A 24037-nucleotide genomic window follows, 5' to 3' on the forward strand; every position below is an offset into this window, starting at 1 on the left:
CTAGGGTTACAGATTCAGCACATGGAGATTTATTCAAGAATACAACAAGCATTTACAATAAGCTGTGAGATGATAAATGAACATATTCCTGGTCGGTGATAAACGTTAATATCTACGTAGCCTAGTATTTAAATATGCTAGACGCGGTCGGTAAATTAAAGTTCATTATGCGCAGAAGAATTTGGTTAAAAAAGTATTGAAGAAACTGTGGAACGAGAACATCATTTAATCCTTGATAATCACTTTCAATTTAGTATTCTATTTATAAACAAATACTTTCAGTGACACTGAAGTCACATATTCAGCCATTTCTGGGAGAAATGTTTTTAGTTGCCAATACCTCAATCTCTAAATGTCATTTCTGTAATTCAGGTTTCAGAAAAACAGATTATTCTGACTATGGGAAAACTAACAGAAATTATTCTTCTCTTTTATTTTGGGGAAGTAATAAAACAGAATTTTATGAATATTATACAGTCTGACCATAAAAGCCACGTCACTTATACCAACAGTTCCTTGTGGCCTTCCCCATTTAAAGAGAGGCCTCCTTTGTCTGTCGATTCTGAGTGTGCTCTGTCCTTATATCCAAAGACGACATTCTTACTCTTTCTTCGAGAAGAATAGTTGTTAGATCATCCCTCCTGATCCAACAATTGGGATAAAATTCTCTCTCTACTGTTTTTTCCCTTCAAATCTAGGACAATAGAGAGGTAATCCAAAAGTGACTTTAATTCTCTAAGTTCTAAGTGTTGGCCTCTTATGTATATATATTGTATATTTAATTCTCTCATGCCCATCTAAGAAAATATGTACGATGGAAAGAATGCTGTCAATTCAAAACCTGTGGCATCCTCTGCACATCCTACAAAAGACACGATTTTACTTGTACATTCTTGAATTTTTTTTTATTACATTCACCTCCAACAATAGAGTAGCAAAAAAGTAAAAATAGATCTATCATCACATGGTTAATTGCAGAATAAACAAAAGCAAACTTTAGGATGCTACTGACCTGGTCATAATTGTTTAACAACCTTCCGGTACCATCCTCCACCCAGTCCTCGTGTGGCCAAAGTCCAGGAGAAGGGGGCTGTCCCTCCCCAGAGGTGAGCCCTCCTGGCACTGCGGGGGCTTGCCCACTGTAGCCCCGGGTGTACCAGGCTCCAGTGGGAAGGATGCTTCTTTCTTTGCCAGCTATCACTTTAGAGTTTTAGCCTCAGCAGCAGTTCTCATCTCTGAGTCACATTACAGTGAAATCCAACCCGTTATTTCTTCGGGGAAGATGCAGAGGTTGGGGGTGTGGAGGGCAACATGACCCCCAGGGTGACCCTCGGCGGTAATTCTTCACCCGCTCCAGATGGCCCCCGATCAGCTCCATCACACTGGGCCACTTGGACCAGCCAGCATCAGAAAAGAAAGCAAAGATAGCAGTGGCATTCACCAGGGGCCTGGCTCATGGCTCACGGAGAACAGCTTCCAGCAACAGAGGCTGAGCGTTTCTCATACCAGCAAAGCCTCACAGCACAGATGTCCAACTTCTCTGTGGATATTGTCACCAAATCACCGGAAATGGGTTTTTGTTAATAAAAGGGGGATGGGCATTTATAAATACAAACAGGTCACCCTGGGAGAGATAGTAGAAGTGCTATTTTCTTTAGAAACAACAAATACAGTTAATAATAAGATGCCACGTTATATCCACCCAGCATAGTGAAAAAATTAATGGATTCTGACATACACTGCTGGCCAGAGTGTGGTGAAATTGGTAGGTGTGTCATTGTGGAAGGCTTTGCAAATGGTATGCCTGTTTCAGAAAGCAATAGGACAATACTACATATTAAGACCCAGGGCGAGGTTCTGCCAGTTCACGCAGATTTTTTTTTCTCCTAGGAATTTTCCTGAAGAAGTAATGTGGCACAAAGTAAAAGATAACATTCCTGAGCTATGACCCTGTGCTCTGCAGAGTCACCCACAACAGCGGAGGGAAGAACCCGCCAACCAGGTAAATGGCCACTGTCAGGGAATTAGGAGGCAGCTTACAGTAAAGGGAATCCTAGGTGGGCGGCACTGACTGGTGCTTGATTTATGTCATTTAAATGAACACTCACCTCAGTGCTATGAGCAGGTGTCATGGTTGCCATTTTACAGATGCGGGAGGCCAAGATGAAGACACTATGCACAGTGATACAGCCGGCAAGCAGCAGAGGAAAGAGTGGAAGCAGAGGCCGTAGAATTTCCCCTACTCTGCTTTCCAACTTAATATTTGTTATGGACTGCATGTTTGGGTACCCTCCCCCCCCCCATTCATGGTTTTAACCCTAATCTCCAGTTAGGGGATGAGAAGATGGCTGTCTGAAAATCAGGATTTGGGCCCTCCCCAACAACAGAATCTGCCAGCTTGCTCTTGGACTCCCAGTCTCCAGAACTGTGAGCAATGTCTGTTGTTTAAACCTCCCAGCCTGTGGCAATTTGTCACAGCAGCCGGAGCTGACTTAAATAGTGCCTCAAGGTACGTGAGAATGAGGAACTGCGACACAGCCATTAAAACCGACAACAATGAATACTAAGGAGAAGTATGAAAAACACTTGTATAAAATTAACCTAAGAGAGCAGAATGTGGGGCACAGACTGAAACATGGAAAGAACACGTAACACAGACACTGCTTGACATTATTTGAAAATATGCAAAGTGAAAGAATTTATTCCAGGTTGATAGATTATGTGTGATTAAAATGCTGTGGAAAAAAAAAGGAAAGAAATTTAGTCTGTCTGTCTCTCTCTCTGTTTGGAAAGAAGACCTGAAGGACACACATAAATAATAGTAGCAGCTGCCTTTAGCAGGTGAAATAACTGGAGAGTTTTTCTTTTTGTGTTTTTCTGTGTTTTCCAATATCTTTTTTTTCTCATCAAGCTTGTATTGATTTTGAAATTAAAGAAAAAATTAAAAGATGAAGTGTATCCAGCACAAATTTGACTACTTTCAACCTGACTTAGTGAACTAGTTCTTTGACGGTATTATCTAAACTGAAGCAACTCTTTGCTCTTGGATGTACCAAGTCTTGACTCAGTAGTTCTAGAAAAAAAGACAGCAAGAAAATCTCCTGGGACAATAACTGGCAAAGGTGTCCCAGACTTTAAAAGATAAAATAAAACGGTCTATGATGATATTTAGCATATCAGTAATTGGTGCTATTTATTGAGTATTGCCAGATGCTATAAGAAATGTCCTGTATGCATCCGCCTTGCTCCTAATACCCATGCAAGGCAGCGGTTCTCAGCACCACTTTCCACGAGGTGCCCAGTGCTCTGGGCGGTTAGAGAAGCTGCCCCCACCCAGCTCCCAACAGTGAGCTGGGACTTGGAACCCCAGCACCTGCCATCAAAGCCTGACCCCCACTGCCCAGGCTGTGCACTCCCAAGCAAACTTGGGACACTTATTCGGCACGTACTGTGGTCGGCAAACACGTGGGAACTAAAAGGAGGGATGATCTTGTCTCATTAGATGGAAAAACCAGAGAGGAAATGGAAACCAATGCCTCCATGAATTTCCTGCAGCAGAAGAAGAGAAACACAGACATACAGAGCTGCAAACATGAATTCTTTCCTAGACTTAGTTCATCTTCCAAAAATTCATTTATTTATTGCTCATTCATTCTACAAACATTTAATACCTACTATGTGCTGAGCTAGACCCTGGGGACACAGCTTGATAAGCTAGGCAGGAAGAGCCAGATGGTGATGCTGTAGTCTTCGCAGATTTTACTTTTCAACATCTAGAATAGACACCACGCAGAGAGATGCGATGGTCAACAGAGAAACCCTGACCTGGTAAAGAAAGAAGAACCATCCTTCTGAGGAACTAAAAATCACAGAAGTAAGACATTTCCTGTATTTAATCCTCACACAATATAAAATGGCACGATTTGAAGGTACTCTGATCTTTGGGGAGGTGACTGTGGTTGCAAACCCTGAGGAGTAGGCCACGCTCTGTCACAGCAATCCTGCTTCTGGGGAACTGACTCCAAGGAGATAATTCTACATGTTTAAAAAGCACTATGCAAAAAACAAAAAGCAATATGCATAAAGATGCTGCCTGCAGTATTGTCTACTACAGCGGAGAACAGTGTTCACGGATTATCAAATGCCTTGAAACGCTTATCACGTGGAGCGCGTGGAGGACACTGCAGCACGGAAAACTGACAACAAGGAAAGACCCCAAAATGATAACACTGGTTTTTCTTATGCACTAGAGCTTGAAGTGCTCTTCCTCCTTTTTTCTGTTTTCCAGTTATTTCTCCATTACTGCTATGATGGAAAAATAGTTTTTTTAAATATTCTTTTCAGGTTAACAAAGTAAAATTTCTAACTGAATCTAACTTCCTCTTGGCAAAAATGGGGAGAAAGAAAGGAAGAAAATATCTCAGTCCCGAGGGAAATTTAGCATGAGACACCAAGATTTTTCCAGCAGTGTCTTTTACTGAGAATGTGAACTGTGCTAAAACACATGGTTATAGAAATAGAACTGTATTTAGATGCTAAGTCTTGGGTTCAAGTCCTAGCTCTACTGCTTAACCGCTGCCTGGTCTCCGCAAGCATTTAAGATGTCTGAATCTTTTGTAAAAACAAAACAAAGCCAAAACGGCACATATTAAAAAAATTGCTAAATGCATGACCAAAAAAAGGACCAACAAACAAATGGGGGTTATTTCCTGGGGGCCTGTCCCTTTCCTCTCCACTCCAGGCACCTCTGAGGTAGCTACACTGCGCTCTCATTTCCTCTACGGACCCCAGGCTCCCTCAGCCTTCACTCCAGTGTCTCTCCCATCTGGAAGGAACCCCTACCCGTTTCCTGCTTATGGAAACTCTCCTCCTCCCCCCAGACCCAGCACTGATGCAACTTTCCAGGGAGGCCTGAGCCTTCCCATGGGCTCCCTTCTTCCTCTGCCTGCACCCGGCCTGACTGGGACCGTCCACCATGTGTGGTGTCTGTCTGCCTCTTTTCTCCTGATGGTGCCTGCAGGCTGGGCCCCGCTCACTCAGCATCGTGTATGCCTAGCACTGTGCCATGCACACAGCAGGTGCTCATTAAAAGCTTCTTGAATTCAATTTGCTGAACCTCCAGAGCTCTCCGTCACTAAGAGGTTCACCTAGAATCTTGCCCATATGCAGTATTGTTCAGAATGGCTACAGCGGCAGAGAATTCTCATGGTAAAAGAGGAGAAAGAGGCCCTGTTCAGGCCCTTCTGGATTTTTCTTTCCATGAACGGCGTCATTTTGGCCACTCGACCTGCCTCCACCCGCCTGCTCTAGAATCTGGCTGCATCTGCACAGTGGTAGGGTTCACGCTAGGTCAAAGTTTAGACTGTTTCAAGACAATACTCTGGGGCTTTCCAATTCATAAAAGTATCCCAGGACTCATATGCACTGCCAGGGAAGGAAGCCCCAGAGCACAGCCAGCCATGGAGAGAAGCAGAGAAGTGTGACAACCATGTCACCCTTCTTTTGCAACCAGCAGGCCATGCATCTTCACATTCCCGCCTTGTGCCTCCTGGAGGTGATGGCAGCTCCTACCTTAGAGGGGTGGTTGTGAGGTTCAAATGAAAGGAAGCATGGGAAGTGCTTAGAACACTATCTGACCCTTAGTGGGCTCTGGACTTGTGCTAGCTCTTATCATTGTTACTTAAAATTAAGTTAGAAGTTTGGCCCGTGTCTAAAAACTGTGAAGTCTGGGGTTCTCATCTTACTCCTCTGGCATCTGAGATAAATCACGTCAATTCAAATGGATAAGCAGGTGGTTTTCTGAATCTTATTTACTGAGCTCTGGGTCAGATGTGAGTGGAGGCCAAATAGTGGAAAGCAAAGGGCTTGCCTCTAGCACCCTCACTGGGCTTGCAGGGGACCAGAGGGACAGAGGAAGCAGGGTACCCAACATGCCAGGGCATCAACTCCAGGCAGGATGGTATATGCCAGTGGACACAGCCAGGCCCTTGCCTGCTGCCCAGCACAGAGCCAAAGCTCCATAAACATTCAGTATAAATGCTGCTGGCCAAAATGAAGAGCCCTAACTGTTTACTCTGATGGTGCCCTTTTCTAAAAATGCTGCTGAAGGAGATCAGCCAAGGTTCAAAGAGCGGCCTTAGAGTTCATTCTGGTTAACAGATCTTCTTAAACAATTGTCTTAGTCCATTCAGGATGCCACAACAAAATACCACAGACTAGGTAGCTTATAAACACCAGAAATTTATTTCTCACAGTTCTGGAGGGTGGAAGTCTGAGATTGGGGTGCCAGCATGGTCAGGTGAGGGTCCTCTTCCAGGGGGCCAACTTCTTGTCTCCTCACATGGCAGAAGGGGCTAGGGAGCTTTGTATGATCTCCTCTATAAGACACTCACTCCATTTCTGAGGGCTCCATCCTCATGACCTAATCACCTCCCAAAGGCCCCACCTCCTAACACCATCACCTTGGGGGTTAGGATCCAACACAGGAATTTTGGCAGGACACACACTTTAGACCATGGCAAAGACCTTGCTTAAAAGCATGAGAAATGCTCAATAATATTCCCAAGTAGGAAGTAAGCTTATAGTTAATGTAGTTTTAAATCCTGGAGACAGTGTTCAGAGTTAATTGTCTGGTTAATCACTATAAGAATCCTTGATGGGAATATTTACTGGGATAAAAACTGAATATAACCAAAACCTGACAAGCAATTTGATACTTTCTCCAGGGAAAGGTGCCAGGACTGGATGCTGTCCCTCTCAGAGGAGAGGTTCACCCAGGACAGAAGTAGGTTCAGTAAGGATACCCTGCAAAGAGGAGCATGCTAAATGGGATACGTACAATCGGGCAGCCACAGGGGAGAGAGACTGTCAGAGTCATTCCTCCTGATCCAGCAGGGTAATTCCAAATGGATCAGAGACATGAGAGTAAAAAATGACACTACGTAAGCATTAGAAAAAAACAGGGGTGAGTTCCTTGTTAATCTGGAAGAGTGTGACTCAAAACCCACAAGCAATAAAGGATTGATAAATCTGACCACATTTAAAAGTAACAGCTTTATTAAGATGTAGTTCACTTATCATAAATCACCATTTTAAAGTGTGCAATTCAATGGTTTTTAGCATATTCATAGACTTGTATAACAACCACCACTCTTCTAACTTTAAAACGATTTCATCACCCCAAAAAGACATTTCATACAAATGGAATCATACAATAAGTGGCTTTTGTAACTGGTTCTTTCACTTAGCGTGTTTTCAACATTCATCCTGTTGTAGCACGTTTCAGTACGTCATTCTTTGCTATTGCCAAATAATATTCCATTGTGTGGATATACTACATTTCTTTATTCATTATGAGTTAATTGACATTTGGACTTTTCCACTTTTTGGCTGTTACGAATAATGCTGCTATGATCATTTGTGTACAAGTTCTTTTTGTGAACATGTTTTCAATTCTCTTGAGTACGTATGTAGGAATGGAAGTGCTAGGCCACATATGGTAACTCTATGTTTAAAATTTGGGGGAATGGCCAAACCATTTTACATTCCCACCGACAACGTATGAGGGTTCCAGTTCTCCATATCCTCACCATCACTTGTTAGTGTGTATCTTTTTTATGCTATTTATTCTAGTGGGTATGAAGTAGCATCTCATTGTGGTTTTGATTTGCATTTCCCTAATGACTAATGACGTTGAACATCTTTTCATGTGCTTGTTGACCATTTTTATATCTTCTTTGGAAAAATGCCTATTCAGATCTTTTTCTCATTTTAAAGTTGGGTTGTCTTTTTATTGTTAACTTAGTTCTTTATATGATCTGGATACAAGCCCTTTATAATATATATGATTTGCAAATATTTTCTCCCATTCTGTGAGTTATCTTTTTACTTTCTTGATGATGTCCTTCAAGTACAAAAATTTTTAATTTTGATGAAGTCTAATTTATCTATTTTTCCTTTTGTCACGTGTGTTTTTGGTGTCATATCCAAAGTTGTGAAGATTTAATCCTATGTTTTCTGTTAAGAGTTTTATAATGTTATCTCTTACATTTAGGTCTATGATCCATTTTGAGTGATTTTTTTGCATACTGTGTAGGTAGGAATCCAACTTCATTCTTTTGCATGTGGACATCCAATTGTCCCAGCACCATTTGTTGAAATGATGATTCTTTTCTCATTGAATTGTATTAGCATCCTTGTCAAAAATCATCAGACCGTAAATGTATGCGTTTATTTCTGGACACTTAATTCTATTACACTGATCTATATGGCTGTCCTTATGCCAATACCACACTGTCTTGACGACTGTGGGTTTGCAGCACATTTTGAAATCAGGCAGTGTAAATCCTTCAACTTTGTTCTTTTTCAAGATCGTTTTGGCTATTCTGGGTCTCTTGCATTTCCATATGAATTTTAGGATCAGCCTGTCAATTTCTGTGAAAATTTCAGGAATTCTGATAGGGACTGCATCTGTAGATCAATTTTGGAAGTACTGCCATTGTTAACAATGCTGAGTCTTCCAACTCATGAACACAGGATGTTTTTCCATTTATTTAGGTCCTCTTCAATTTCTTTCAACAACATTTTGTAGTTTTCAGTATATAAATCCTGCATGCCTTTTGTTACATTCATTCCCAATTGTTTTATTCTTTTTCACAGTATTACAAATGTAATTGTTTTTTTAATTTCACTTTCAGATTGTTCATTGAGAGGACATATAAATACAATTGACCTTTACATTTTGATCTTGTATTCTGAAAACTTGCTGAACTGATTTATCAGTTCTAATTCTCTTTTGTGTAGATTCCTTAGGATATTCTATATAAAATATTATGTCATTTGCAAATAGAGATAGTTTCATTTCTTCCTTTCTTTTCATTTCTTCCTATCTGGATGCCTTTTATTGCTTTTTCTTGTCTTATTGCTCTTGCTAGAACCTTCAATATAATGTTAACAGAAGTGGTGAGAGCTGACATCTTGTTTTGTTCTCAATGTTAGAAAGAAAGCATTCAATCATTCATAATTAAATATGATGCTAGTTTTGGATTTTTAATAGATGCACTTTATCAGGTTGGGGAATTTCCCTTCTATTACCAGTTTACTGATAGTTTTTATCATCAAAGGGTGTTGAATATTGACAAATGCTTTTTCTGTGTCTGTTGAGATGATCACATGATTTTTTTTCTTCTTTATTCTCTGAATATGATGTATTATATTGATTGATGTTAAACACTGCTTGCAAACTTACGATAAATTCCACTTGGTCCAGTATATATTACTGAATTGGTTTGCTGGTCTTTTTTTGGAGATTTTAGCATCTACATGCATAAGCGATATTGGCCCGTAGTTTTCTTTTCCTGTGATATCTTTGTCTGGTTTTGGTTTCAGGGTAACAATGGCTTCACAGATTGAATTGAGGAGTGTTCCCTCCTCCCCTATTTTTTGGAAGAGTTTGTGAAGTTGATGTTAATTCCTCTTTAAATGTTTGATAAAATTCACCAGTGAAGCCATCTGGGCCTGGCTTTTCTTTGTGGGGAGTTTTTTGACTACTAACTCAATCTCTCTACTTATTATAAGTCTATTCAAATTTTCTCTTCCTTCTTGAGTCAGTTTAGGTAGTTTGTGTCTTTCTAGGAATTTCTCCATTTCATCTAGGTTATCAGATTTGCTGGTGTACAACTGTTCATAGTATTCTTCTATAATCCTTTTTATTTCTGTATGGTTGGTTGTAATGTCTCCCTTTCCTTTATGATCTTAGTAATTCGAGTCTTATCTCTTATTTTTCTTGGTCATTTCTAAGTAAAAGTTTGTCAATACTGTTGATTTTTTCCAAGAATCAACTTTTGGTTTCACTGATTTTCTCTATCATTTTTATATTCTCTATTTCATTGATTTCTGCTCTAATCTTTGTTATTTCCTTCCTTCTGTTTTCTTTCAGTTTAGTCTAGTTTCTTAAGTTGGAAGAGTAGGTTATTGATTTGAAATCTTTCTTCTTTTTTTAATATAAGCAGTTATAGCCATAAATTTCCTTCTAAGCCCTGCTTTAGCTGCATGCCCTGAGTTTTAGTATGTTGTGTTTTTGTTTCATTCATCTTAAAGTACGCCCCAAATTCCCTTGCAATTTCTTCTTTAACCCACTGGTTATTTATCAGTATGTTGTTTAATTTCCATATATTTGTGAGTTCCCCAAATTTCCTCCTGTTATTGATTTCTAATTTCACTCCATTGTGGTCAGAGAACATACTTTGTATGATTTCAATCCTTTTAAATGTACTGAAGCTTGTTTTCTGGCCAAACATAAAATCTGAACATATAATGAAACAAACCACAAATCGCTATGTGTCCCAAAACACACAAACAAGGTAAAAAGACAAATGAAAAATTGGAAGAAAATATTTGCAACTTATATTCCAGACAAAGGGTTAATATGATGAAATAGGCACGCTTTTACATTGCTGGAGTGAACGCAAAATGGTGCAACCCCTCTGGAGTGGAATTTACCAATACCTAGTAAAATTACATCTGCATTTTCCCTCTGAGCCAATACTGTGACTTTTATACATTTATACTAAAGATATGCCAGCAAAAATGCAAAATGATGTCTATACAGGCTATTCATTGCCTCATTATTGCAAGGGAAACAATCCAGATGTCCATCTACAGAGAACTGGCTAAATAAACAATGGGACATCCCCACAACAGAGTCCTAGGCAGTAGTAAGAAGAAAGAGAAAGAGTGCTATATACTTGAGAGTCATCTCCTATTGTTCTGTGATTCTCAGGGCAGTTCCCATTACCTTCTCCTGGGAGTGGGGCACACAACACCCCAGCTCCCCATGGCCCTGTGTGCCTACAGCTGGGCAGACAGAGGCTTAGCTAAGGGCAAATGAGGAGCCTGAACTATGCCCCCAAGTGGCAGCTCTGGCATAGCACAGTGCAGGAACTATGGCACGCGTGCTTGGCTTGGCTCTGACCATAAACTGACACTTGTTTGTAGAACAGGGAGAAGCCCACTCCCCTCCACCCTGCCACCATGGCCATGGGTCACACTGCCAAGGCTTCTCCTGATGCCTTCCATCATCTCTGTGCGTCTGTAAGTACTGATGATGGGGAAAGAACCTGCAAATGAGGTATCCCACTTCCCCTGGCCCTCTTCCCAGGCAGAGTCCCAGTGCACCTTCCTGGTGCAGGGTGGGAAGGGCAGGAGTGCTGAGGGGCTGAGGTGTCTGCACTGCAAAGGGCAGAAGTGGGGGCAGGTAGACAGACACACACACCAAGAAAGACTGGCTTTGGGAGAAGTACCTGGGGCCTTTCTCAGGAGAATGAGATTAGAAATTAGGACAGGGCTCCTGCGGCAAAGGAATCCAGCGGCTTGGCTGGTGCTCTCAGTGGAATTCCTCGTGGATGCCTTGTCAAGAAACTTTAGTAAAGATTTCAGCTGCTTTTTAATTTTGTTTTAAGATTCCAGGCTACTAGGGTTTCCTTTGAATATATCACTGTGCTGATAGAGGCCATGAAGTGGCTCGCATTTCCCTGGATCTCACATAAATATTCATTTCTCCTCTTTTTTAAACACAAATGGATTCTACTATAATTATGTTCTACAACTTGCTTTTCCCACTTAAAAAGTTCTTCTGTATCAGCACAGGGAGATCCAGCCATCCTTCTTCATGGTAGTTCTTTGTCCACACTGATGGACATTTAGGGCATTCCTAGTTCTTTGTAATTCCCTTCAATACTGCAATGAACATCCCCTATATGTATCTCTGCTCACCTGTGAACTACACCTCCAGGTTAAATTCCTAGCAGTGGAAGGAACAGAGGATATATCAGCCTTAATTTTTGTAAAGATTCCCAATTTGCTTTTCCAAAAGTTGCACCAATTATATCCTTACTTATCAACTCAATTATTAGTTAAAATATGAAAAACAGAGCAAAAATTATATCTTTGCCATATTAAATAATGCCAAATTTTCTGATTTTTTTCCAATCTTAAAAGCAAAATAATATATCTCATTATTGGTTTTGGTTTGTGTTTCTTTCCATATGAATGATATTCAGCTTATTTTCATATATTTATCGATAATTTCTATCTTTTTCAATGAACTAAACTCTCTAATTCTATTTTTTGGTTCATCTGAAAATTGGAAGGTTCTTTTTCTCATTGATTTGCAAGTGCTCTTTGCAGATGAAGGCAGTTAGCTCTTTGTGGTATATGTTGAAAATAGTTTTTACCTGTTTGTTTTATGTCTCTTGAGAGAGGCTTTGCTGGAGAATGGTTCTAATTGTTATTTAATCACTTTGATTAATCTTCTCCTCTATGTTACCTCGGTTTTGTGCTTTGCTTAGAAAAAAGTCCTTCCTTGACCCAAGAGTATTTTAATTTATCATTTTACTAGACTTTTAATGGTATTAACTTTTATGTTTAAATATTTGATTCACCTGAAATCGATTTTGGGGTGGAAGTGAGAAGGTGATATGTTATTTCTATCCTATTATCAAATAAACTTTCTTTTCTGGACTAATTTGAAATCCTAAGTAGGAAAGCATAATTGATGTGCATTTTGGCCTATGTACTAGCTGCTACTCTGTCCCATTGCTTTCTGTCCTTCTCTCTCTAGTCTTCAACCTCCTTTGTTACTGTGGTGTTGTAACGAGTTCTAACATCTGATGGAACTAATCTCCCTTCCTCTCAACCCACTTCCTCCCCATCTGAATTGTCCTGGCTATTCTCATACATTTGTTTATTTTTCTAGAGTAAAATTTATTATAAAGTTCATGTTCCAAAAAAAACTCTGTTTGTATTTTAATTGCTGTTGCACTAAATCATAGAATCAACTTGTGGAGAATTGACGTATTTACAATGTTGTCTTCCTATACAAGAGGACAATAGGCCATTCTATTTATTCAAATATTCTTTATGTCCAAGGTTTAAAGTTTTATTCAGAGGGGCCTGTATATTTATCATTGTTTCCCCTAGATATTTTATATTCAATTTATACTAATTCAATCACTAAGCAAGAAAAAAACCAAAACATTTCCACTGATAGTTCCTTAGACATTCAAAGTTTTCATTTCAGTTTTCTGGGTTCTTAAACAGATCTCGATAGGGCATCTAATTATGTGTTAACACCCGCTAGATAGGATGCCAACAGGAAAAGCTCCTAGAAATTGACAAGGAAAGGTCAAAGAGCTCCGAGAGATTGATAAGCAAAGGTATGAAGAGAGGATTCAAAAGAAGCAACTATAACCAGGTTTGATATATGTCAAAATGTGCTAAGCCTCACTTCTCACAAGAGGAATGCACACAAAACTATACTGAGACACCCTTTTTCACATATCAGGTTAGGAAAAACCAAAGTTTGATTAAAAAACACTGTTGTCAGGCCTCTGGGGAAACAGGCAAGCACATACATTGTGGGAGATGGGGGTAAACAGGAAAAACTCCAATGGAAGCAATTTGGAAATACCCAGCAGATTTTTAGAAGCATATGCCCTTCACCCATCACTTTGGGAATTTATTGTATAGCTTTCCTTTATACCTGTGAAAATACATCATGGAATTGTTTGTTACAGTAAAATACTAGCGACAGCCCAAATGCCCATTAGGAGGAGACTGCTTACATAGACTGAGGGACATCTATGCAATAGAATACTATGCAGTTGTCAAAAAGAATGGTGATGATGATGGTGATGATGATGACGATGACAGCCTTCATGTGCGAATGTGTGAAAGAAACAGGCAAGGCACAGAACACTGTGTGATCAGCTACATTCGGTGTAAAAGAGGGAACAATAAGGATCTATATTTGTTTTGCTTGTATACATATAAAGAAATTCTGGAAGGATATAAGAATCTAAGAATTGTAGATTGATACTCGTGGCTTTTGAACCGTGTGATTGTATTCAAACAATTACAGTTTTAAAATCTTGGCAAGGAAAAAATATGAGGTCATTTGCTCTTCCTTTTCCTCTGCATGTCTTCAGGCAGAGACACACACCCTCAAGTTCAAATGACAAAAATTGACTCCAGCTGACTCGCCTCAGTGCAGCGACTGCCATCTGCCCTCCAAATCCCAAACCAGGCACACAAAGAGAAGCAAAAAGGCCAGGATCAGGGGTCCTCTGTAGCTTGTAAAGTTGTAGGTTGATGTGTTTAATGCATGGATTTGAGGGGAACCCAAAGGGTGATTACAACGTGGCCTCTGAAAGGTAAAAAGCAAATGCCACAAATGCTTCCGCTTAAAAGATAATGCTTAACAGAAGTGAATGCCTCCCCCACCCCTTTGAGCTAAGACAAAAACTCGGAGATCTTCAGTCTGAGGCGCAGTTAACATTCCTGGGAGCTGCACTCCTCTGCCGCCAGGCTTCTAGTGTGTGGCTGAGTTGGACCCATGCTGCTCTGTGGTTGTCACATTCACAGCTATTTTTCCTGTATGGAAACTGTCCACTTGCGTAGTACAAACTTCTTCAGTTTAGTACAAACCCTGGGCGGATAACGACACAGCTTTGTTTTTATGCGTGATAGTCTGATTATTAAAGTGAGGAGCTGCATGATTCCTCAGTAACCGCAAACATCCCGAGAATGCCTGGGCTCCGCTACCGTGGCACCTTGCCCACCGAAACCTGACTCACACACATCCCTTCATGATTTCTCTATGACCCGAGGTCAAGGCACTCCCTATGGACAGGTTGTGGCTGAACATTTAAAAGATATTCATGAATATTAGAACTTGAAGCTTTACTAGGAGTTTTCTTTCACATGACACAGATTTTAATAATTTGGCAAAAAAATGCATTCTGAAAATGAGGCAAGGAAAGATTTTGGTTTAAATGAAAATATTTTCATTTAAAACTTTAATTAAACGGTTTTACCTAAAATATTTTAGTGATTAGATTTGGGGTCATCACATTTCAGCTATATACACGTCTGAAAATGAGAATTGGCCATGTTTTGAATTCCATGCTTTCAACGGCTTAGAGCCAAATAAATCAAAGTCCCCTCCATTTTTAAGGACGTCCCATCTTTACCATTTTAATACTATTATCATTCACTAATAGAAATAGAGTCCAGGTGAGGCTGTATACTTGCCCAACAGGAAAAGACAACGAGATCAATATTTATTGAGGGACTACTCAGCATGCACACTTGGCATGGTGCTAAGCATTCTGCAAGCAGATTCTAACCATGCCTGTATTACAGATAAGGACTAGGGTGCAGAGGGACCAAGATATAAACCCAGCTCCTTCCAATTGTAAAGTCTATATTCTTGCCACTGTCACTCAGTTATTTCTGCAAACTGCACACCTCAGAGATGCCAAAAGACAGAATCAAGACAATAGACCGAGCCCCGGCTGGAGTCACCACCTCCTGCCCCAAATCCTTAGAAATTATTAAAAGTATATGAAAAAAATACCAACAAGCCACATTAGCACAGGAAAATAAGGAGACCCAACAGGGCCAGAAACCATGGTACAGAAGGTGGGAAAGCTCAGGAGTACTCCAGGGCTGCCTGGGGTGCATATGGGAAGCATGAGGGCCCCCAAGTCACCAGCATGAGGACTGAGGGGAGGGGGGAACCACAGTGAGCCCATCTCTGGCCCGTGCTACGCAGTGGGGGCTAAGAGGAAGTGTGGAACCTCAGGTGTGGGTGACACCCAGGAGGCACACAGAGCCACCTACCCAGAAGACATACTCCAGGTGCACCCAGGGCAGCCCGCTGCAGTCTTCCTGCCCTCCTCTCTGCAGGCTGCAGTGATTAAAGCTGCATTCACAGACAGCTATGGGGAATCCCAAACACAAAGATCAACACCCAGCCACACACCCACAAACATTTGAGGAAGGTCAACACCATAAAGGAGAAGCACCCAACTCCACCAACCAAGCCAGCAAGGTGGGCAGGCCACAGATCGGCAGGAAGAGACCCCTCCCCACCTTCCACCCCCTACACAGAAAGTAATGCTAAATTAAGTTTCCTGCTTATGTAGCCGTGGACCCCGCACCATTGGAAGCACAGTGTCCACCAGGGCAGGAGAAGACGTGGCATGTCTGACCATAGTTCCCCTTGGGCCTCAGAATCCCCAAGGGGAAGTGAGAAGCTGAGAGTGACAATCCCTGTGCAAGGAAGGGTTTTGCCAGATCTGAGAGCCTGCATTTCTTGCTCCACCCTTACGTTACTGCTCAGGAAGGAAACCTACACAAATAACCCAGGCACTGAGATAAGGGAGAGTGGGCAAACTTTGGACTTTCCTGGTTCAGGATTAAACTTGATATCAGCAACCACCACCCTCATCTGGGAGGAAGAGACCAAGTGAGCACCTGAGCTTCCCTAAGCAGAATCTAGGGCTCTGGCTTTCCAGCATCTCAGGGGCCCACCTCCACCCAGAACCAGTGTTTGTAAAGCAAGAACAAGACCTCAGAATAAATATGAATGACACCTCAGAAAGATACAGGAGGGCACAGCATCCGTAAACAAGAATTGACTAAATGGCTCGGAAATTAAAACTAGAATAATTGAACTATGGTAAATGGACAGCAGAGCAGAATAGACAGGGCAGGAGGACAAACCAGTAATCTGGAAGACCAAGCTGAGGGTGTAGCACCAGGACATAAAGAAGTTGAAAGTACAGATAAAAAATTAAGAGACATGGAAGATGATGCTTGAAGCTTTCCAAAATGTATCTAGTTAGAACGCCAGAACTATATGCTCAAATAAATAAGAAAAATTCTCAAGTTGAAAAAGATGAGTTCTCAGAAGTGAGAAGATACTACTCAAGAAGTTGAAAACGGGAGGAGTGAATTTAGAAAAAAGAAGAAAATAGAAAAGCAGAAATCAACTAAATAGGAAGCAGAGAAGTAAAAAAGAGCAACAACAAAATTATCAAAGTTATCCTGGGGTCATGTCAAAAGATAAGGAACCAACCCAAAGGGGCTTCTGCTGGCCAAAGTTGAATAATTTTAGCATCAAAAACCAAGTAAGTTAAGGGGCCAGCCCAGTGGTGCAGTGGTTAACTCCGCACATTCTGCTTCGGCGGTCCAGGGTTTGCCAGTTCGGATCCCAGGCGTGGGCCTATGCACCACTTGTCAAGTCATGCTGTGGCAGGTGTCGCACATATAAAGTAGAGGAAGATGGGCACGGATGTTAGCTTAGGGCCAGTCTTCCTCAGCAAAAAGAGGAGGATTGGCAGCAGACATTAGCTCAGGGCTAATCTTCCTCAAAAAAAAAAAAAAATCAAACAACTTTAAATACATGAACTAATAATGATACTAAAAATAAAACCCTCATTGGTTGCCTTTAAAAGATCTAGGGAATCAATTCACTTTCAAGAAAAAGGAATAAATAAATTAAGAGAAAGATTCATTTATCCTGACTTTGTCATTCAAACTGTAACTCAAGGTATCACAGAGTTGATAGGAGAAAGTCTTAGAGATAGATTTCAGCTAGATGTAGAAGGAATAATAGCCTTCAAATATCACCAGTTTACAACTCCAAATGAAATAACCGATCTAAGCAATGATTAATGACCGATAAAACCATTAGGTGAAAAGCTGAAAAACCCGTGGGATTTTTATAATGAATTATCAGGCTGAGGACACCTGAAATCACCAGAAAGTCTAAACATCAAAGAGAGACAATTAGACAGCATTCGACTCCTGCAGTGATGCAACAGGAAGTACACTCCACTGGTTGTCTAAATGTTCTTTCGGAAACATCACTGAATCTAATCAAGCCTCTGGATCTATGGAAGCACAGAGGAGGGAAGAGCTTGTGAAGCAACACACGAGATGCAATCACCAAAATCCAGACTGTGGGAAACTGCAGAGGACAAGCAATGTGGTTTTACCATGACTGAACTGCAAGGAAAAAGAAACTGAGGGAGGGAGGTGGAAATTAAGAAACTCAAGAACCATAGGCAAGGACCTTGATTCGTAAAGCTGATTCAAACAAACAAATGATAAAAACAAATTATGAGGGAATCAAGGGCATTTGAAAGCTGATTAGATACCTGATGTTCTTAATGAAATATTTTTATATTTTTTAAAAGTGTATGTAAAATGTATTGTGATTGGGTTTTTTCTTTTAGACTTCTTCATACGAAGTCTGGAACAGGGTTCTAAATAATCGAGAGAGAAAGGGAAGGGGACGTGAGCGGATCAAGATTAGCTATGTGAGAAAGTTGCTGAAGTTGGGGCAATGGATACAGAGAGCTCCATGATAGTATTCTCTCTATTTTTGTAACGTGTTCAAAATTTTCCATAATATTGAAAAAACTAAGATAAAAATAAAACATTTCAAAATTCTGCCAAGGCTAAAGATTTGTTCAAAGAAAAAAAGCCATTTCAAATCTAGGCCTAAGAAACTGTGGTTTTTGAGGGGAAGAAAAAAAAGAGGGAACTAACTATTGTCTCTGATTCTTCAGAAACGAGGGGAACTAGAAGACTGGGGACTGAGGTGGAAGGGAGAACTTTTCATAGTAAGTCCCTTTTGTACTTTTGAATTTTACATCAACTACATGATTTACTTATGAAAAATGAATATAATAATTTAAACCCTGAAGCACTATGAACTTTATGCTAATATATTTGAAAATCTAGAATAAATGGCTTACTATCTGGAAAAATGTATGGCCAAAATTAACTCAAGAAGAAATGGAGAATTTAAAAGTAAAGCTTTAGGCTTTAAAGAAATGGAATCAACAGTGAAAAAAATCTACCCATAAAAAAGCACCAGGCCCAGATGGTTTTATAGGCAAAAGGTTTTATCCATCTTCTTGGAAAATATAGCTCTTATATTGTACAAACCTAATGTTGACTGAAAAAGAAAGTTACAAAAAGATTGGCACAGTGTGAAAATAGTTACTTAAAACTTTTAAACATGTAAACTGTTCTGACAGGAGCAGGATTGCTGATGCTGTGATAGCCACACCAGACATTTCCCAGGACTGCAACCCCCGGCCCCAGGCCCTGGCACACCTTCCTGCAAGAGGACGAGAGACTGGGGACCACGTGCAATCCGTCTTGCAGACCCAGGCTTTGTGATCTCCTTTCAACGAAGCCTCTCCCTTAACCCAGGCGGGTGACACGGTAGAATTTATGCCGACCTCTTGTATACCAGGCGGCAGCCCAGAGGGGACCCACTTGGTAGGACAGAAACAATACTATGTATTTATGGGTACATATATATTCAGCAATAGTATAAAGACGGTAAAGGGTTCACACTAACTTCAGAATAATGGCTACCCTTGGGGGCCGACGGAGAGCAGCAATCAGGGAGAGCGCCAAAGGGGGCTCTAAATATACCTGCCATGTTTTACTACTTAAAATAATTTTTTGAAGTAAAAATGGCAAAATATTAGCACTGGTTACATCTGAGTGGTGGGTACATCCTCGAGTCCTCTTTCTTTTACTCCTCACGTCAGGCCATTACCAAGTTCTGTGGTGTACTAAGGATGGCCATCCGCTTTTTGCGGTTCCTACCCTTGGGAGGTGGAATCTGTTTCCGGTCCTGCACTGATCTGGACTAGCCTTTTGGCCTGTTTTGACTAACAGGAGGGGGCAAAAGTGAGGAAGAGACGGTTCCAGGCCGAAGCCTGAGGGAGGCCTGGGAGTTTCTGCTTCTGAACTCTGGGAATTCAACTGCCGTGCTGTAAAGAAGCTCGGGCTAGATGCCTGGATGACGAAAAGCACGTGGAGAGAAGGTCACGTGGAGGAGCAGTGAGGTGGCAGACATGCGAGAGACACAGGAGCAACCCAGCTTAGCCCTGCAGACTCCTGACCCACAGAATCCTGGGAGATTATAAATTGTTGTTTTAAGCCCGTGAGTTAAGGGGTAGTTCGTTACATAATAATATCTAAACATGCCCGCCTCTCCAGCCTCACTCGGTACTTCTCGAACTCTGCTCCAGCTACATAGGCCACCTTGCTGGCACTCAGACAAGCCGAGCTCATCCCACTTCACAGCTTTTGCACTCCCTGGTACCCTTGCCAGGTGCACCATTTCCCGGCTCTTCATGGGACTCACTTCCTCACACCATTCACTTGATTCTGCTCACACGCCACCTCCCCCTAGACATCTTCCCTGACATCCCATCTGAAATAGTGCCCTTTGTGCATCACTCTGCATTCCTGCAGCCTGGTGATTTCCCTGTGGCCTCTTTCACTCCCGACAGTAGAGCACATGTCTATTTATCGTCTTTCCCTCTTGGAAGATAAGCATTATGAGGTCCTTTCCTGGTTCCCCAGCGCCCAGACTGTAGCAGGCTCTGATATAATGTGGGGGGAACGAATGAGCACAGGAAGGAGGACTGGGCACATCTTTCTCTATTGTCTTCAGTATGTTTGAAAAGCACTCTTCTTCCCAGGCTTCCTGTCGTCCCTGCCTTCTGGTCAACCCAGCAGACCTGAGGTCGAATGTCACTTCCTCAGAGAGGTCTTACGCAATAACAATTAAACATAGCCATGTGGTGCCTCTTCAGCACATCGCCTTGCTGTAAGGTTTCTTCACCAAGCATCACTTTCTGAATTGCCCCTGTTCCTCGTTGTCTATTTTTCCTGCTAGAATTACAAGCCCCATGAGAGCTTAGGCCATGCTCCTGCCACGTCCTCAGAATCTAGAACAGTGTCCCCCACAAACAGATGCTCAATAATTGTTGAAATAAGAGTACTGAATTAATAAAGACAAACAAAAAGCCAGGCCTTAGCAGAAACATAGATAATGCAGGGCATTAAAAAGAACTTCAAAAATAAGTGCCAATGAAAAAATATTTTCTGCCAGCATTTTTGCTGACTTCTCTTAGCATTGAGGGAAGTTGCTTCCCATGTAACTTACAGACATGCTCTGCCTCCAAAGTCAGCTGATTGCAAATTTCCCTAATAAAGTTGGAATCATAGAATTATTGGTTTATCTGGAATTCACTGTAAAAATCTTGATTTTAACCACCAAATTTGACACTAAGAAATAAATTTAAAAATTAACTGAGAAGATAAGATTGATATGAAAATAAAATAAATGCTAATTAGGATCCTCAGGAGAGTTCAAGAAGACACTGCATATATAAAACAGGAACAGAATGCTATGAAAAGGCACAGTCAAGAATAGGAAAGAGCTTCTGGAAATTAAAAATGAGAGCCAGCATGAAACTTTCAGTAGGGGGTTGGAAGATGCAGTCAAGGACATCTCTCAAACTTTAAGAGAAAGAAGAAGAGTTGGAAAACGTGAGAGGAAAGATAAGCAACATGCATCTTAACTAATAGTAGTTCCAGAAAAACAACCAAAACAAAACAAAAAAGAAAAAAAGCAGACGAGGAAAATAACATAAAAAAAATACACGGACCTTTCCAGGCCTGAAAGGGAAAAATGGCTGGCCTACCCAGTGCCAAGCAGCTTGGATGAAAAAAGACCCTCACCAGGTCTTTGGCGAGGAGAAAAAAAGCTTTCAGAGAGGAAAAAACAGGTCAGCCACAAAGCAATGAGAACCAAACCACATCAGAGCAAGCAGAGTAGACCCTTCCAAGTTCTGAAGGCAGACGATTTCCAGTTGGGATCGCGGGGCGGGTCAAGCGAGCGTGCTTTCAGGAGTGCCGAGCCTCTGACGTGTGCCTCCATAAGCCCTGTCCTAGGAGTTTTCTTGATGGTGTGCTCCTGATAAACACGGGCTCAGAGTAAGAGGTGGAAGGGGGATGCAGGTAAAAAGGGAAGAGGTGCTCACCTCCTGGGCCCCACAAAACAAGGATGACACAGAGTCCCCAGGCCACATAATGGTGATGGGAACACATAGCATTGAACACTACAAATGCAACCTAGAGATGAGTCAACACTGACAGGATTAAACATGGAGGGAGCAGCAGGGCTTTGCGGTGTGAAAGTGAAGGCAGGCAACAGACACTGTCTCAACAGATGGAGCAAGAGAAATGGTAATAACCTGAAGAACTAGAACCAGAAACAGGAAAGAGAGACCCTTTTGGGAGCTGGCACCGGGGCTTTGCTTATAGTCTGTCATGTATCACCTGCCTCTTTAAGGAGTGTGTATTACTTCAATAATTTTTAATGTGCTTATTCTTTGATCCTGCAATTCTGCTGAGGCATAAGCATAATAGTCAACCCTTATGATAATGAGCAAAATGTGTAAAGAATCTAAGGGTACTTCAATAGGGGATGGATTAAATAAACATTGTTGTATTCTCACTACTGAATTTATTGCACATGAAAAAGACTCCAAGACTTAAAACTCAAGGGAAAAATGTTGCACAGCATATATACAATTGAACATCATGTATGTAAAACCAGGAACACGTACAAAAAGAATCGTGTGTTTGTGTGTGTTCGCAGATGGGCACAAGTGTAGGAAGAGGTTGGGAAGGAAACACTCAGCTAACAGTGATCACCATGGGCGGGACGGAAGGGGCCGAGGAGTACTGTGACTCTGTGTGTATCATCTGGACATTCTAGGAGAATGTGTGTGATTATACACAAATAACTTTTTCTGAACTTCAGGGAGCTCCCTGCCCACTCAGGGAGGGGCTCTTTGCTTGCTGTTTGCTTTTGGACCCAGAGGTTTGCAGGCAGACAGGGCAATGGCCCAGGGGAGCCTTTTGATCTGACAGCTGGGGCAGGGGTGGAACGGCCTGAGGGGCCGGCCCTGGCCTCCCTCCATCTCTAACTCCCACAGGTGTGGGCCGCCTGTGACCACCCACCTGCCTCTAAAAGCTCACAAGGCCATCTGAAGTCCAAAATGAGCTCCTAAAAGGAACTCTGAGTGTCATGCTTGTCTTTTTGTATTCAAATTCTAACCTCAAATTTACATCATCACATACTCTATATTCAAAATAATGGCCTACAATTTTTCAATGCCCTTAAATATCTCTAAGTCTCTGATAAATTAAAAGTGCCAAAATTATTTTTGTTCTTCGTTCTCCTGAAATGACCAGGTAGGTGATTTTAGCCAATGCCTGGCGACATGTCCTAGCCACTGGGTCCTGGATGCTGGATAGATCAGATAAAAGCTCTAGGCCTAACCCTAGAGAGAATTAGCAAAATGAAGTGTAACAAGAAAAGTTCTTTACAGTTGACAGTAAATTTCTGACTAGCGTGTGACTCTTCTATATCATCGGGGCTATGGGCTCAGGAAGGATTCTATTGCATGAGATGCATGTTTCTGGTTTTTGGTTTTTTTCTCTTTTTTATGACAAATGTCACTCAATAAGTAGCAAGATGGTTAAGGGGAATCTGGACAAACCAAACATAAGGATGGCCAGGATGGTGAACAGACTCAGAACGTGAACTTCTCAGGAATATTGGAAGCCCCCTATCGTCATTCATCGGGGTTCCTAAAAACACGTGTGTGAGATTCATCCACTAGAGTTTGGATTTCCATGTTCTTGGTGGGGAGGGGTCCATTCCCAGAGAACTAAAGAATTTCATATAAATCCCTAATTATGGCTCCTCCAAGGTCTGACTCACGTGGACCAGGAAACCAGGCAGGTGGGAGACAATCCCTGTCCCTCTGGACTGGATCCTGGTGACGTCCACACAGGTACCTCCCTGCTCACAGGCCACTGACCTCTTCAGTGGGGGGCGGGGCACAGGGCTGGAAAGAAAATCTCTCTCGGCCACTGAATGCATGCCAGGTGGGCCTGGGTTGCTCCCCAGCGAGCAGGGGTCAAGAGGGGGCCTGCCCTGTCCACCTCTCATAAATGGAGCCAAGTCAGGGGCAAATGCTGGGGACAGGAAAGGCAGGCAGCGGCTGAGGCCCTGGGTGAGCTTCAGGGTCTGGCACCTAGAATGTGTGGGGGGGTGGGGTGGTACGCCTGAGAGCTGGCCCACGGCAGGGTTGGGGGAGGACGTGGGAGGCAGCTCTTCCCCTGGGCCCAGGTGGCCATGGCCTAATGGTCTGTCCACAGACTAAGGAGCAAAATCTCAAGGATATCCGAGTGGAACCTGTGAAGTTGCAGGCTGCCCGCTCTTGAAAGTAGTGGGATGGTTTACTCAGCCTAAAAAGGAATCCACAGGGAGGGCAAGACATCTCCTTTAGTTGCTGCA

General features: G+C 41.9%; 1 protein-coding gene across 2 annotated transcripts in view; it reads right to left on the reverse strand.

Moving 5' to 3' along the window:
- The window catches only part of LRRK1 (leucine rich repeat kinase 1), a 122745-nt gene that overhangs the window by 87833 nt on the left and 10875 nt on the right, over positions 1 to 24037 (reverse strand). The window lies entirely within an intron of this gene.

Source organism: Equus quagga, chromosome 2 (genome assembly GCF_021613505.1).
Source record: "Equus quagga isolate Etosha38 chromosome 2, UCLA_HA_Equagga_1.0, whole genome shotgun sequence".
NCBI lineage: Eukaryota > Metazoa > Chordata > Mammalia > Perissodactyla > Equidae > Equus > Equus quagga.